Here is a 16,770-nt window from a genome sequence, read left to right on the forward strand (position 1 = left end):
AATTCTTGTCTTGTCTGCACCTACGGCACACCAGGCAACATCTTGGGGCACACTAGTGTGCCGCGGAACAGCAGTTGAAAAATGCTGCTCTAGTCTATATATATAAAAACCAAAGTGACTGTTATGGCAGAACAACTAGTAGTCATTGTTATGTACACTGACCACCAGGAGGCAGATGCTTAATGTAAAAGCTGTCCCCTGGTGGTCAGTTTGCTCCCACAGAGGGAGTGCTGCTTACCCAGAAGCCAGGTTCATGGCTGAAAAGCACAGCTGTTAAGGCAGGAACCTCTCCTGACTCCGCAGCAGCAGCAGCAGGCACAGCAGGGCCCAGATGAGTGTGAGCTGCATGGCTCCTGGCCCTGATTCAGTATCTTCACTGGCTTCCTGTTGCTTGGTGCACTGCTACATCCTTCAAGGGGTCCCAGACTGCAAGCAGGATGTCCAATTGCAACTTAGGCCCAATCCTGGTACTGTTCTCTACAGAAGGCAGTCAGTCTGAAGAACTTAATGACGCAGGGAACTCAGGGTGAGCCTGCCTCCACTCTTGACTCACCCACTCAAAGGTGTTCGCAGGGCAGACCATGGTGGCCTGGCCTGTGCACATGCCGCAACTGCTGAAGCTCAAGCAGCAGGCCATGCAGCAGCAGAAGGCCATCCAGCCACAAGCTGGCAGGCAGACATCTGTTGAGGGGTCCTGGACTGCAAGAGGGTACAGGCTGGGCTGAGGGACCCCTCTCCCCCTCAAGTGCACAGATTTCATGCACCAGCCTCTAGTAGATTATAAAACACTAGGTGCTTTACATGTGTTATCTTCTTTCATCCTCAAAAGAATCCAATGAAATAGATACTCTTTTTACCATTTTAAAATTCAAAAACTAGGCCTTAAAATAACCCAAAGTTCATTCCATAATCTTCTGGGTGAGATAAATTTCAAACTTATGCACATTAATAAGAATATGAATTATAGAAATGTAAGAGCTAGACCTTTCTCCTTTTTATCATATGGCCTGCAAATAACCATTGAGATTAATAAAGACCATTCGCAGTATTGTGAGTGTGCCTAGACCTGTGATTAACCAGAAAAAGAACTATCATTTATCAAATTTTATGTCATTGAAAGTCTGATCATTCCAAACTGCACTGGAGGAGCTATTTCTGAGACAGCAGAGCAAATAAATGTAGGCATAGAAGCCCTGTCTAAAAAATCTAAAAGCTAGTCATGTCTTTTATCTATCAGAGAAGAGCAGTAGTTAATCAACTTTAGCTAGAAGCTACAAGACTAAGGCTCACCAGTAAAATAATGGTACCCATGGCAATAGAGCCAACAATGAAGCATAGGGTAGTAAAAGATAAGAAAGACATATTCAGATAACATAACTGTAATTATAAATGACTTCTAGCCTCCAAAAAATTAATCTAGAAGCTCTTGATAAATTGTTAAGACTGAGCCCTAAATGACATTGACTGTAAGTTATGCCTTTTTGGTACAAACTCTGAGAGAATTTCCCTGAAGTGAGTTAAAGCAAGATCTATTCCAATGATAATGCAAGTGATAAGTAGAAATATGTCAAATGATTGATCAGTTGCTTGACCACAGGGTTTCTGACTATAATTTTTAAAAACTGAAAAGTAGTTTTTACAAAAATTTGGTGCTAAACTAAATCAACTAAAAAGGAAAAAGAAAGGTCACAGAGAATAGGTCTCGTGCGAAATGATTAATTAGTCTTTGAATTAATGTTTTAATTTTCCATGATGGCTGATCATCACCACCTTGTGATCCAACGTTCACCTTGCCACTAGCATTATTATTTTCAAACACAGAGCCACTTTCAATTTTTCAGAGTTCTCAATTTCTTACAGAATAAAGCCCATGCTTCCTTGTATGTTATGTATTGTCCTTCTCCACCAGACTTTCATTTGGAGTGCTAGCTCCCTCATTTCTAAAACATTCCATACACTTTAAAATTATACTAGAGCCAAAAGCAGTTTGGCTCAGTGCACAGAGCGTCAGCCTGCGGACTGAAAGGTTCCAAGTTCAATTCCAGTTAAGGGTATGTACCTGTAGGGGGTGTGCAAGAAGCAGGGGGTGTGCAAGAAGCAGCTGACCGATGATTCACTCTCATCAACGATTCTAACTCTCTATCCCTCTCTCTTCCTCTCTGTAAAAAACCAATAAAATATATTTTTTAAAAATAAAAATAAAAATATACTAGAGACCTGGTGCACGAAAATTTGTGCACTTAGGGGCGGGGGAGTCCCTCAGCTCAGCCTGCATCCTCTCACAGTCCAGGACCCCTCAGAGGATGTCCATCTGCCAACTTAGGCCCACTCCCAGAGGTATTGAGTCTAAGCTGGCAATCAGACATCCCTCTGGCAACCCAGAATCCCTCAGGAGATATCCCACTGACAGCTTAAGCCTGCTCCCCACTAAGAACACCCTCAGTGCTGCTGAGGAAGTGAGAGAAGCTCCTGCCACCACCGCTGTGCTTGCAGTGGTCAGCCGGGCTTGTGGCTGAGCTGAGTTCTCCAAGTGGGAGTGCACTGACCACCAGGGGGCAGCTCCTGCATTGAGCATCTGCCCCCTGGTGGAATGTGTGCATCATTGTGACTGGCTGTTTTGCAGTTAGGGTCAATTTGCATATTACCCTTTTATTATATAGGATAGCATCTATTGCATGCTATTTCTGGGATGCTTTTCACCTTCATGCTTCCTGGTGGTTCCTAGTATCCCTCAAAACCTACCTCAAGTGTTGCTTCCTCCTAGAATGTCTCTCCAGATTTTGTAGGTAGAATACCAATGTCATCAGAAAGTTCACCTGTATAGCAGTATCCCCCTCCAAATGGCAATAGAGACAATGAGTTATTAACCCTTGAATACACTGCAGGGCCTAATACATTATATTGTGAGAACCATTATGATCTCAAGACCCTGGAACACAATACTAAGCAAAACATATCTTCGCTTAATTACATGGCAGTAAGGAAGAAAGGAAAGTATAAAATAAATAAGTATGTGCCAGATGATAATTGATATAAAGGAAAACAATAGAGGAAAAAAAGATTAAAGTGACAGGGGGGTGATGTTACTTTAATTTACATAGTCAGGAAAGATCTGAAAAGCTATTATTTGGTATTTATGCAGAGATATTTCAACAGAAACAGTGGGAAAATAAGCCAGAGCATGCCAACATTTGCATGGTACCCAAACAGGGGAGTACTTTAGAAGAGTTATTCAGTGCTCAGGAAAAAGCAAAGTTGGGTGGAGAAAACAAAACACATCCTAGGAAGGGCTGAAGGTCAACACTGGGGAATTAGCATAGTCTAGAAGATTTTACTTTGGTGTCTGACAAACCCAAGTTGGTATCCTAGCAACACCAACTGTCAGGTGTGTGTGTGTGTGTGTGTGTGTGTGTGTGTGTGTTGCAGATACTTCTAGAATCCTGAACCTCTACTACTCAAACTCAGAGTCCAAGTAGATCTGAATGTTATTTTCCCATGTCCAGAACCACAGCTAATTACACATGGTGGGCTCAAGGCTAAGGATAAGCTAGAGGATCAGAATCCCTATAGTCAAGGGTTTCTCAATATGGCACTAATGATATTTGGAACAAGATAATTCTTTTTTGTGGGAGGCTGTCCTGTGCCTTCAGGATAATAACAAAGATAGCTGTGTATTTGGATACGTTTTATTTTTTGATTAGTTCATAACTGGGGTGAAATAGTAAGGGCTACTGATTTCTTTTCCTGTGCATTGGGAGATGGTTAGTGGCATTGCCAGTCTCCAAATATTGCCAAATGTCCCCTGCAGGGAAAAGACATAACTGCCCCAAGTTAAGAAACACTTGGGAAGAGAGTGGAGAGAGAAGCAGTGGAAGTCATGGAGGCACAATCACACACAATTAAAGCAAATAGGCTTGTAGAGTCTAAAACAAATTTTCATTGAGTTTTCACTTATGAGAGAGGTACAGCTAACCAGAAATGTCTCCATAATCATGTTCTGAACCCTTGAAAAACTTTAATCTAAGAGTCAGCTATGCCTATTTAACCAAACCAAACTAAAAATAATTTATTTATTATTTAGGAGGATTCTGAAAAACCAGTTTTGAAAAGATAACAGATATTCACCAAATCCATCTTTCTGACATACTACAATTAATCAAAATCATGTTGAATTGTAATAAATGGTGTTTGTTTTTGTATTCCCCAAGGATTGGACTTTTTTTTTAAGGTGTTGCTTTTATTTCTTCATCAGACAGCATGTGTTGAGTGATTACAGGGTGTTTATAGATGAGTGCTCAATAGGAAGGTGTAGTCTCTGACTTCAGGATAGATAATGACAAAGATAGCTATGTATTTGGAGACATTTTGTTTTTTGATTAGTTCATGACTGCGGTGAAATAGTAAGGACTGCTGACGTCTTTTCCTGAATCTTGGGTTAGCGATACCATAAAAGTGGTAGAGAAGTTGGCAGATCCCATATACTAACCTAAAATGTATGGCTGGACAGTCTAAGTTGTTTTGAAGTGTGTGTGTATGTGTGTGTGTGTTTAGGGAAGACAGGATGAGAGCAATGACAGTCTAGAATAAAAGCAGGGGGTGCCATATGATTTAATTCCTCTTTGTAGATATTCATCACTTATCAAAGTAGATTTTATCAACTGTCAAATCACAGAGAGAAAGTGAGGGTGGGTGAGTGGAGTAACCAAAGAACTTATATGCATACATGCATAACCTATGGGCACAGACAGTAGTGTGGTGAAAGCCTGGGGTGGGGGTGAGGGTGGGGGTGTAGGCTAGAAGGGGTCAATAGGGGGGAAAGGGGAACACCTGTAATACTTCAAACAATAAATATTTTTTAAGTCACATATCTTCAGTAAAATTTCACTCACAAAAATAGATCATAAAATATTTACAGAATATAATTTTTATATTTAAAATTTAAAAAAACAAAACCACCTTCATTATTCAAACCACCTACTGATGGACTAATCAAAATAATAATTCAAAAGAAGCATAATAAATATGGAAGGACATGAGCAGAACAAGAACAATGAACATTAGGAAAACTATAATAGTTGAAATAGAGTTCAAAAGATTGGTTGAATAGTAAAAGGGATACAGATAAAGAATTAATTAGTGGGCTTGACTGTCAGGATGAAGAACTCTCCCAAAGGGCATTAGGAATAACAGAGATAGATCAATTTTTTTTTTAAATTAGTCTCAGAAGAAAAATAAAAAATAACAAAGGAAAAACTTTAAAAATCATAACTGAAAATTTCACAGGATAACAAAACAAAACAAAAAAAAACAGTTTAAAATTTCTTACTAAGTTCAGTGATATAAATGAGTTAAACTTATATCAAATGGCAGAGACTCCCAGATTGGCTAAAAAAGAAAAATCCAGAAATATATTAACTGTGTAAGATAATTTTGAAACAGAGTAATTTGCAAAGTTGGAAAAGGGAAAGAATCAAAAATATACAAAATATAAATAACCCAAACTAAATGTCATGGTTGCAATTTTATATGTCAAAATATAATTTAAGATAAAAAACATAACAGTCAAAAGAGATGTCACATACCAATAAAATGAGCAATAAGTTGCTAACAATTGTACTTTTCATATAAATTATAATACTATTATGTTAATTTACATAAAGAAACAACTGACAGAAATATGTAGAGAAAAGATAAAATTGTAGTTGGAGTTTTTAACACAGAATCATTTAGAATTTGGTAGGTAGGCCAAAATATGTGTGTGTGTGTGTGTGTGTGTGTGTGTGTGTGTGTGTGTATATATATATATATATATATATATATATATATATACACACAGCATCTAAAATTAAGCAAAGATTGATGTCTGGAATATATAAGAAATTTTAACATAGAGTGGGGCAGGAAAGCTAACAGTAGTGACACAGGATCTAAATAGTTAATAATCAGATAAGGAGAAACCTAAATGACTACATGTATAAAAGAAGAGATGCCAAAACATTCTAGTATTCAGGGAAATGCTAATGTTTTACCTATAGTTCTCCTATTTCATTGTAAAGAAATGAATTGTATGAATACAATTATACAGCTATATAGTAAACCCTAATTGTACAGTGAATGTGAAAGAAAAATATATTTTAGTATGCTATCACATGTGAAAATTTAAACACATTAAACATATATAATCATAAATTTGTGCATAATTAAGGAGATAAATTCACTAGAGTAACTATCTATGCTGGGTAGAGATTAGGAGTAAACAGCTGGGAAAATAGGATAATAAAGTAAAAGGAAGGGTTTCTGGCGTAGACAAATGATTGTAACCCCGTGAATGAGTGAATATGACTTAGTCATTCTATGAACCTGATAAAATATAAATTACATTGTTTCAGGAGGACAGATTTAGAAAGAAAAAAAAAACTAGTTATATGAGAAGTGGGTGGTAAGTATTTCACAATAGAATGACTAAACTGAGTCTTCAAATAGAAGTGGGATTATACTGCCTGAAGAACACAGAGGGGAAATCCTCCCAAGATTATGAAACCTCACACCTGAAGACATGGTCAAGAAAGAGATCGTCATGTTGAGGAGCAGCAATTTATCTGGTGGGTAAAGAATATAAGATTTGCTGGGTTGGGGAAGATGAGGAATAGAAGATGCATGGCTAGTGTCAAGGCCAGTGTGATAGATTGGATCCAGATTGTGAAGCCCCTCCGATGTCCTACTAGGAAGCCACTGAAATTCTACAGAGGTGGGAATAAGGGATAGATTGACCCTTGGTGGCTCATAAAAGCCACAGGAAAAATTTCCAAGCTGTCACCACCTAGCCAAGCTGTCGAGATTCCAGCGCTGGTGCAGAGTAAAGCAGTTAGCTACAATGAGGAGCCCATGAAGAATGTCCCTGTCACTCTGTCTGGGGTGGCATCTGCTGTAACTAGAGACTAGCAAGTCAACAGACACTTTGATCGTCAAATGATTTATGTCAGCCGTCATGTGGCAGAGTGGCAGTCGCACATCTGTCTTCAGGACAGCGTTGTATAAAAGTGATTTTAATTGCCTCTGGATTATAAATAAAATGAGCAGAACATCACAGAGATAAATTATGAGATCGCAGTTCATTTACAGATTGTATTATGAAGGACAAAGTATACCCCCCAATGGGCTAGGAGGAAAAAAAGTTATTTCACAGATAGAAGGTGTAGGCAGGCGTGTTTAAATAACAAATGGCAACAGTCATCCTATGACAAGAAGCTCGACTCAGAAAAATGTCAAAGTGATGTATTCTGTTTTCTATCCTGTATTTAATCAACTGCAGAAGGTATTGATGGAAAAGGCAGACTGTAAAAAAAGGACTTGTGAATGTCAAATGTTGAAAAAAATTTAAAGTTTTAGGTAATCTCTTCCAATTTGCTCTGCATACTGGCCACAATTTAATGTCTCCTCACTGCTTTGCACCTGCCTCTCTCTGACATTTCCCTCCCACCCATTCCTTATTGCTTCTGCCCTCACGTTAACCCTTATTTTCCTCTTCCTCACTTGGGTCTCTCTCCTGACACTGCAGAATGAATCCGCCTGAGATAAGATTCCGATTATCCAAGTCCCTTGCTCAGAATGGTCCACTGCTTATAGAATCCAGTTTCTACTCGTCTTTTTGAGGTCTAGGCCCTTGATGATATCCATTCATTTATTCATTCAATGAATATTTATAGAATACCTACCACACAGGCACTGTTCTGGACATATGGGGCATATCAGTGAACAAAACCTGACAAATACCCCAGCTGTCATGGATTGGTAGAATCAACATCATTAAAATGTCCATACTACCCAAAGCAACATATAAATCCACTGAAATCCCCATTAAAATACCATTGGCATATTTCAAAGACCTAGAATAAACTCTCCAAAAATTCATCTGGAATAAAATAAATAAATAAATAAATAAATAAATAAATAAATAAATAAAACCCTCAGAACACTGATAGCTGCAGCAATCTTGAGAAAGATGGAACTCTGCCTTTGAATAAGCCCACAAGCCTAAGGTAAGTTCAGATTCTTCTCAGCAGCAACCAAGACCCCTTACCCAACTGATGATTCTGAACCTTAGTACTTTCTGCTTCTAGGATGCCTCTTCCTTACCCTCTAACCAACAGTGACAACTGGACAGACTCTGCTTGAGATAAAATGCCTAGCTCAGGCCCTTCTCATCTTTCATGTAAGATTCTGAGGAATCCTTTAAGACATCCATAGCTTCAGAAGGATGCATCTCTTTATTCAAATATATGTATAAAATGTTGCATAGTACCTGCCAAAACCAAAGTATATTAGTGGTTTCCTAGGACAGGAGGATGTATGTGATTGTGGAGGATAGGGGCAATAAGGAATGACTGCTAATGGGTATGGAGGTTTCATTTTGGGAGAGGTGATGAAAATGTTCTAAACTTAGATTGTGGTAGTAATTGGATGACTTTTTGAATGTACTAAAAATCACTGAATTGGATGTGTGAAAATTATGGTATGTGAATTATACATATCCCAATAAAAGGTATTTTTTGTTGTTAATTCTCACTAGAGGATTTTTTCCCCATGGATTTTTAGAGAAAGTAGAAGGGAGGAAAGGTTAGGTGGGAGAGAGAAAAACATCTATGTAAGAGAAGCACATCAGGTGTTTACCTCCCTAACATGCCTCAACTGGAGCTGATAAAAAACCTGTAAACCAGCCATGTGCCCTTGATCCGGAATCAAAGCCACGACCCTTCAGTTCATGGGTCAGCATGCTAACCACTTAACAATACTGGCTAGTGTTCAATAAAGATATTTATAATGGCTCATTTATGTATACTCTACTTTTGCTTCCCTGAGTATCCATCTACCACTATTCTGATCTTTAGTTCCCAAGCACGATTTTCACTTATTCAATAAGTATTTACTGAATGCCTGCTACTTGACAGATATCATGCTAGTCACTAGGGATAAAAAGAGAACAAGGAAGCCATGGGCCCCACCTCTATAGCTTACAATCCATAAAAAAATAAAAAATAAAAAAAAATAAAAATAAATTAAGCAACTGATAATAAAGAGAATAAAATAGGAATTTTGAGAGACCATGTACAGAGGGTTATGCCTAATACAACAATAGTTTCTGTAGTAGTTACCATGGTGATCAGCACAGCAGTTACTCAATAAATGCACAGAAAATGTTGTCACTCATATGCACAATCAATTCTAACTCTTTTTTGTTTGTTTGTTTTTCCTTCTCCTCGGGCCTTAGCAACTTCCATACAGACACCTGGATGCTTCGTCTTTACCACTGCCAGAGATCTGATGTGGCTTTGTTGCGTCCAAAAAAGAACCTCAGGGACAGTTTTTTCTATGGCCGATACATAAATCTCACAAAATCTTCCATTTCTCCATGTAAATTCCCATTATTTGAGAAGAACATCTTTTCAAATGATAATTCCTTTTTAACATTACCCAAAAGTCAAGGTCAATATATCCCATATTGTTGTACAAGTCAAATCCTAGTCATGTGGCATGAAGTATTTCCTCCTGACACTGTTTCAAACAGAGCATTGACTTCTTGTTAAAGGGCTGAAAATAATATTCTCTGCACAATCATCATGAAACAGAATCTTTCACCTCAAAGAGGATTGAGAGACCATAAGATTCAGGAATAGAGTTTTTCCAGAAAAAAAATACTACACTTATGAGATTTGAAGCTGTTTTCAGACACCATCATCATGGTGCTGTAAGTCATTTCATTCAGTTCCAATTAGTGAAGAAAACTATACTGAAGTCTCACGTTGCCTCTCTAGTTGTGTTCAGCAGTGTGCCCTTATTTATGAACCTTTCCAGCTGTAGTTTGAGGCAAGTTTTTTGTTTGTTTTCTCTTTATTGGCTTCTTCTCAGCTGGAAGAATCAATAAAGAGATGCTTAACAAAATCCTCAAAAAATTATTCACAATTCATCTAAGTCACCCTTGTAGTCTGACTTACTCAACAAGAGCATATCATTTTTTAGACATGAAAACATGCTACCCTGTTTCCCCGAAAATAAGACCGTGTCTTATATTAATTTTTTCTCCCAAAGTTGCGCTAGGTCTTATTTTCAGGGGATGTCTTATCTTTCCATGTGCTAGGTCTTATTTTCGGAGGATGTCTTATTTTCGGGAAAACACGGTACAGGAGGTAGCCATATTGTAGTGGGTAAACATGATATTGGGAACAAAACACCTACGGTTGCCCCAGCCAGTTTGGCACAGTGGATTGAGCGTTGATGTGTCTCTCTCACATGGATGTGTGTCTCTCTGTCTCTCCTCCTCCCTTCCACTATCTCTAAAATCCAATGGAAAAATATCCTCAGGTGAGGATTAACAAAACAAACAAAAAATAGACTTGCAGTTGAATCTGGCCTTAGCAAAACAATGTTCCTCTCTGGACCTCAGTCAAAAGGTATAGCAAGCAATCTGTAAAGCTCAGTAAAAATATAAAGTTTTATCCTGAAGATATTTTAATAATTCAGAGTGTTTTGATACTACTTCGTGTTGATTTTCCAGATACAATGTTGTATGCATGGTATTACTGGTAAACATTTACGTTTAAAATTATGCTATTAGATTACAAAGTAAATACTGCCCCATTTGTGACCCCAAAACTTTATTCTGGCTCATCCTTTATTCATGTTAGTCCAGTTTCTTCCCTGCCACTGCTTTCTGCCATCTCGCTTCCACTTCCCTAGTCTTTGTGTTTGTATTTATGCTGTTCTCCCTGCCTTTCCTCCTCCTTGTCACCTATCTTTCCCCTGTTTATTCCTCCAAGTCCAAAATAGATCCATGATACTTTTTTATCTTCTCTAATATGTATAATTAACAAAACAACAACAACAACAACACACACACACCTTTTGTATGCCTCCTATTCATGTTGACCTCCAAATAGGTTAGGCTGCTGCTTGGAGAGGGTGGTGGAGAGCAAGATTGGGGAGGTCAGCTGAGATGAGATTGTGGAAGGCCTTGAACCCCAGGCCTCTCTAAGCAACTTGGAGATAGCAACAGTGTGGAGAGGTTAATGGTGAAAAGGCAAGGCATAGGGTTTTGTGAAAATGTCCTGTGTGGTCCTCATCATCCCATGAAACATGCTCCTACTGAGTGTTCTTTGTCTCAGGATCTGAGGTCAACATGCTCTCAATCCTAGAGGACAGAAAGCCATGCCTTCTGGATACCTTCAAGTCCCTCATTCCACATCCCAGATATTCAACCTCTTAGACAGCATCCTCCACTTCTCTCCAACCACTTACCACCACTTGGGACCAGGCCTTTGGCATCTCCGATCTAGTAAAACCTGGTATTACTCCACCAGCACTATCTTTCCAATCTACCCCCCAACAGACAGGTCTACCTGAACTGCTACTCTGATCCTTTTATTTTCATACTTAAAAAATGTCAAGGATACCTTCTTGCTACAACATTAATTCCAATTATTTTAACATGACTAATAACATCCATTGTGGTCTGGGTCTTTGTCAATCCTCTAGCTAGGGGTGTCAAACTCAATCAGAGAAGGGGCCAAAATCTAAAATTCAGCCTAAATCGCGGGCCGAATGGTTTACTGAACAGTCATAAACTGTCACTGTGATGGAAACGCAGCGGAGTGCAGTGATGACAGCGCAGTGCGGGCCACATTGCAAGGCCTTACGGGACGGATTTGGCCCGCGGGCCTTGTGTTTGACACATGTGCTCTAGACTCTTCCCTCACCTCTCTGTATTCTACTTGCCAATTCAAACTTTTTTCAACCTGAATAGGATCTAACATTGAACATCTCCATGCCTTCATTCATGCATTCTCTTTCCCTTTCCCTCTTTTCTCCCTCTCAAATTTAATTGTAATTATCTTTATGTGACACTATTTGACTTAAAGTTCCTTGAGGACACCGACTGAGATTTTTATTCTATTGTCCTCAGCACCTATTATAATTTTAAGGCACATAGCTGACATGACATATATGTTGAACAAATTAGTAAACAAATCAGTGATTGTATAAGAGGGTGCTCCCAAAATGGAAAGTTAGAAAATAAGTCAAATGTATAAAGCCTTAGATGTACATAATCTGACCAAGGTCCAGACTCATGCCTGAGTCAGGGCTGGGTCTTAATCAAAGGTAAGGACTCCCACTAAGATCAGAGCAGGTGTTTGTCAAGCTAAATTTATGGACTCAGACGTGCTGCTAATTTTGAAGGAGGAGCCAAAGTACTGGAGTGAGTTTAGACTTCTCTACGTAGTGAAGCAGAAAAATAATTGGGCTTATTATCAGAAACCCTCAGTTCATTCCTGATCCTGCCTTTTACTAGTCTATAAATGAAAGCTATAATTTCTGTGACTAAGTTTTGTCATCTTTAAATGAGGAAGATAATCATGCCCATCTTATGAAACTGACATAAAATTTAAACAAGGTATTCAAAATGCCTATTATAATGGCTGCAAGGGATAAATGGAAATTGTAATAATTATTATTATCGTGTGAGAGTTTCATACATAGTAAATACTTTGCATTTGTTTGTTTTTAAGGATTATAGACAGCTCTAGGCACATTAAATTCTAATGAACCCAATTCTGCAGAGATTTCTAACTCAGGCTTAATCCATATTAGAGGCACATCTTGATTGGTTGGTGATCAATCTATAGGACATAAGACATGCATAGAGGGTTGAGGATTTTAAACAGTGAATGCTTCTCTCATCTGTACTAACCATCAGTTATAGAAAAATGATTCTATGTCAGATGCCATAATGCATTAATGCCTTTATTCTTCTCCACAATTGTAGAAGGTAGATGCTGTTATCCCCGTGTTACAAATGTCCCAATATGTTAAACAATATGCCTAATGTCACACACAAAAGTGGCAAAATCATGATTTCAAACTGGTCTGTTGGCTCCCAAATCCATGTGCTTTCCATTCATGTTGTGTTTGTTTGTTTTTTCACTGAATTTGTCTCACAATTTACAGAACACAAAGCATGTTCATATACATGATGTCCTTTGACCTAACCCAATTTCCTATAAAGTAATCAGGACATTTAAATTGCTTGTGCAAGATCATAAACCAGCACACAGCAGCCTTAGAGCTCAAACTCCTATCTTCCGAATCTTATCTACCGTGTTTCCCCGAAAATAAGACATCCTCCAAAAATAAGACCTACTTACAGGTTTCCTTCTGAGTGAAATATAAGGCATCCCCTGAAAATAAGGCCTCCCAGGCTAAACATGAGAGATTTGGTCCACTGATTCTGAAAGAAATGGAGTCACAAGAAATTCACCAGGAAATTCAGGAATTGGATTGTTATGATGATGTTCCAGAAGATGATGACATGATTGTCATTGAATAAATGAGTAAATTCTTGATACTGTAGGATTCACAGTTTGTCTGGGTTGTGTTGACAACTACCATACTACCGTACCGTATACAGGTAATAAATTTCCTTTATTTTCATTTAACAATAAATGTGTACTATATTCTTCTTCATGGAAAAATAAGACGTCCCCTGAAAATAAGATCTAGCGCATCTTTGGGAGCAAAAATTAATATAAGACCCTGTCTTATTTTCGGGGAAACAGGGTACTGCACTTTCCTACAGTGAAGTAACTGCCATCTGTCCAGACTAAAGAGTGTAGGAATAATAAGGAGAGAACTGCTTCTTCCCAAACCTAGAGTCATAAATTTACATAAAACTTCCTCCTGGTGGAGTAGTTACACTAGCTATCTTCACATGAAAAAAAGATTATAACACATTATACATAAATTTCTTCCCAACTTCCTCCTCATACTGGAAGAAATTAACTTATATATGCAAAACCATGCATTTACCAAAGAGCACACCTGGGACTGAAGAAATCTGCTCATAGATCATGAGGCTGTAATCTTTTAAAATGGGGTTCTTTTTATTCCAAAGATGAAACTTTATGAAAAACTACAGAGATTTGGACCAAAATGTAAACACATGTTAAATACAGTTTTAGTGATCCATGTTGTATTAAGTGAATTTTAAAAATCTAATATACAAAAACAGCTTCTATTTCATTTGTTTGAGAAGCTTATTAAGCATTTATTGAGCAGCATATTGTCTTAGGCAATAGGATACAGAGATGAGTAAGACATGGATGCACCCTCAAGGAGTTTCTGATCCAAGAGGAGAAACTGGCCTATAAACAAATGAGTTTAATAAATTAAGTTTCATTTCCCTCCATTATCATGCTACAAAGAGGAACATAGTGCATGGAACAACCAATTTTATGTAAAGATACAAACAGAGTTCAGAAAATAAGTAACACTTAAGCAGAATTGTAGAAAGGAATACAGTTAAACCAGGGGAACAAGAAATTTACAGATTGGCTTTATGTGGGTCAAATTATTAGTTTCTTTTGTCCTTGGGACTACAAATAGTGCCATGAAATTGAAGTTTTGGGACAAGAGAAGCAGACATAATAAAAACTTTTTTAAAATTATTCATTGAATTTGATAGAGACAGCAACATCAATTTGTGTTCCACTTTTTATGCATTCATTGGTTGCTTCTTGTGTGTGCCCTGACGAGATCAAACCTACAACCTGAGCACATTGGGATGATGCTCTAATCAACTGAGCTACCCAGCCAGAGCAAACAAGGAAAGACTTAGTACTATCAAGCCAGATTAAACACCTAAACTATGACAGTAACAGTTAAGATTAAACAGATGATATCTCACAGTTGTCATGGATTTTTAGGCCTGTTAACATGTGAAGAGTAAGTTTTTGCTTTGATGGCATCCTGATGTCAATAACTGGGATAGAGACTAAATGATAAATACACTACACTAGGAAAATAAATCAAGATAACTTTTTTAATAATTGTCTTGAGAGTCTAACATTTAAATGGAGAAAGGAAGTATGTAGGCAGATAGATATAGGAGATAGATTCAAAAGAAAGGTCTAGCCTGGAGACAGAAAGTAAGAATCGACCATATTTGGGAGATTGATAAAAATCATATGAAGGAATAGCTTTGTCCAGAGAGTACATACAAAGAGAGAAGAGAAAAAAAGGATGAGGACAGGGTACTAAGAAACAACATTTAAGATATGACATAATGGTTAGAAAGAGGAAAAAAGCCCTAGCTGGTTTGGCTTAGTGGGTGGAGCAATCCAACCCAACTTGCAGGCCCACCCAAGCTGTTTTCAGTGACTTTTCCCTACATAGGGCCTGTCTTGATTATGCTTCAGAACCTGCAGGCTGAAGGGTCCCAGATTTAATTCCACAGATTGCAGGCTCTGTCCCCAGTACAGGGAGTGCAGGAGGCAGCCAATCAATTATTCTCTCTCATCATTGATGTCTCTCTCTCTCTCTCTCTCTCTCTCTCTCTCTCTCTCTCTCTCTCTCTCTGTCTCTCTCTCCCTCCCTCCCTCTCCAAAATTAATTAAAAAATACTTTTAAAAATAAAAAATAGAAAAGAATAGCCCAGATGAAGATGAAAGGTCATCTTGGTAAAGGAAACCAAGAGAAAATTATTTTTAAAATTCAAGGGGAGAAAGAGTTTAAAAATAAGGAGGGAACTTTCAGCTGCTTCAAATGCCACAGCGAGCTCAAGGAAGAAAAGAGCTATGAAGAGAAACCAAGGCTTCTACACGAGAGAATAACTCAAAATAACATTTCATAAGTAAAAGATCATAAGAATCTTCACTAAGATAAGAATGAGAGAATGATGAAAATGTAAGGAATGGAAGACACATTAAGAATTCATAAGGGGCCGGACTATGTGGCTACATGGTTGAGTGTCAACCTATGAACTAGGAGGTCTTGGTTCGATTCCCAGTCAAGTCATATGCCTAGGTTGCAAGCTTAATCCCCAGTGCTGAGCATGTAAGAGGTAGAAGATCAATGATTCTCTCTCATCATTGATGTTTCTATCTCTCTTTCCCTCTCCCTTCCTCTCTGTTGATATCAATTAATATATATATATATATATATATATATATATATATATATATATATATATATTCAGCCTAGCTGATTTGGCTCAGTGGATAGAGCATTGGCCTGTGGACTAAGGGTCCCAGTTTGATTCTGGTCAAGAGGATATGCCTGGTTGCAAGCTTGATCCCCAATAAAGGTTGTGCTGAGGCAGCTGATCAATGATTCTCTCTCATCATTGATGTTACTATCTCTCTCTCTCCATCTCCCTCCTCTCTGAAATCAACAAAAACATATATTTTTAAATGAATTCATACGGTTTCTAGTCAAGATGGTGGTGTAGGTAAATGCAATACTTGCATCCTCCCACAACCACATCAAAATCACAACTACTCAACAGAACAACCATCATTCAGACCTGCCTAAAATCTAGCTAGACAGAAGTCCTATAACTAAGGATATGAAATGGAAGTCAAGTAGAGACTGGTAAGAGAGGCAGAGATGTGGAACAGGCTGGTTCCACACACATCTGTAGTGGATAAAAATAGGGAGGGATATCTCAGCTGTGGAGGACCTCCTGAGGAACAAGGTGTTCCCTCCACACACAAGGCCACCAGTCCAGGGTTCCAGTGCCAGGAAGAGAAGCCCCCATAACTTCTGATTATAAAAACCACCAGGGATTGTGGCTAAGATAGAGGGCTTCTGGAGTCTCATGTGCACCTCCTAAATGGTATGTTCCTTTTCTGAGACCTCCCTCCACAGAGTTGGCAAACTGGCACCATATCTGAATCCCCATCAACCTGGCTAACACTGTTCTCCCTGTTGTGATAATTTCTT

Source organism: Pipistrellus kuhlii, unplaced genomic scaffold (genome assembly GCF_014108245.1).
Source record: "Pipistrellus kuhlii isolate mPipKuh1 unplaced genomic scaffold, mPipKuh1.p scaffold_m20_p_9, whole genome shotgun sequence".
NCBI classification, from domain to species: Eukaryota; Metazoa; Chordata; class Mammalia; order Chiroptera; family Vespertilionidae; genus Pipistrellus; species Pipistrellus kuhlii.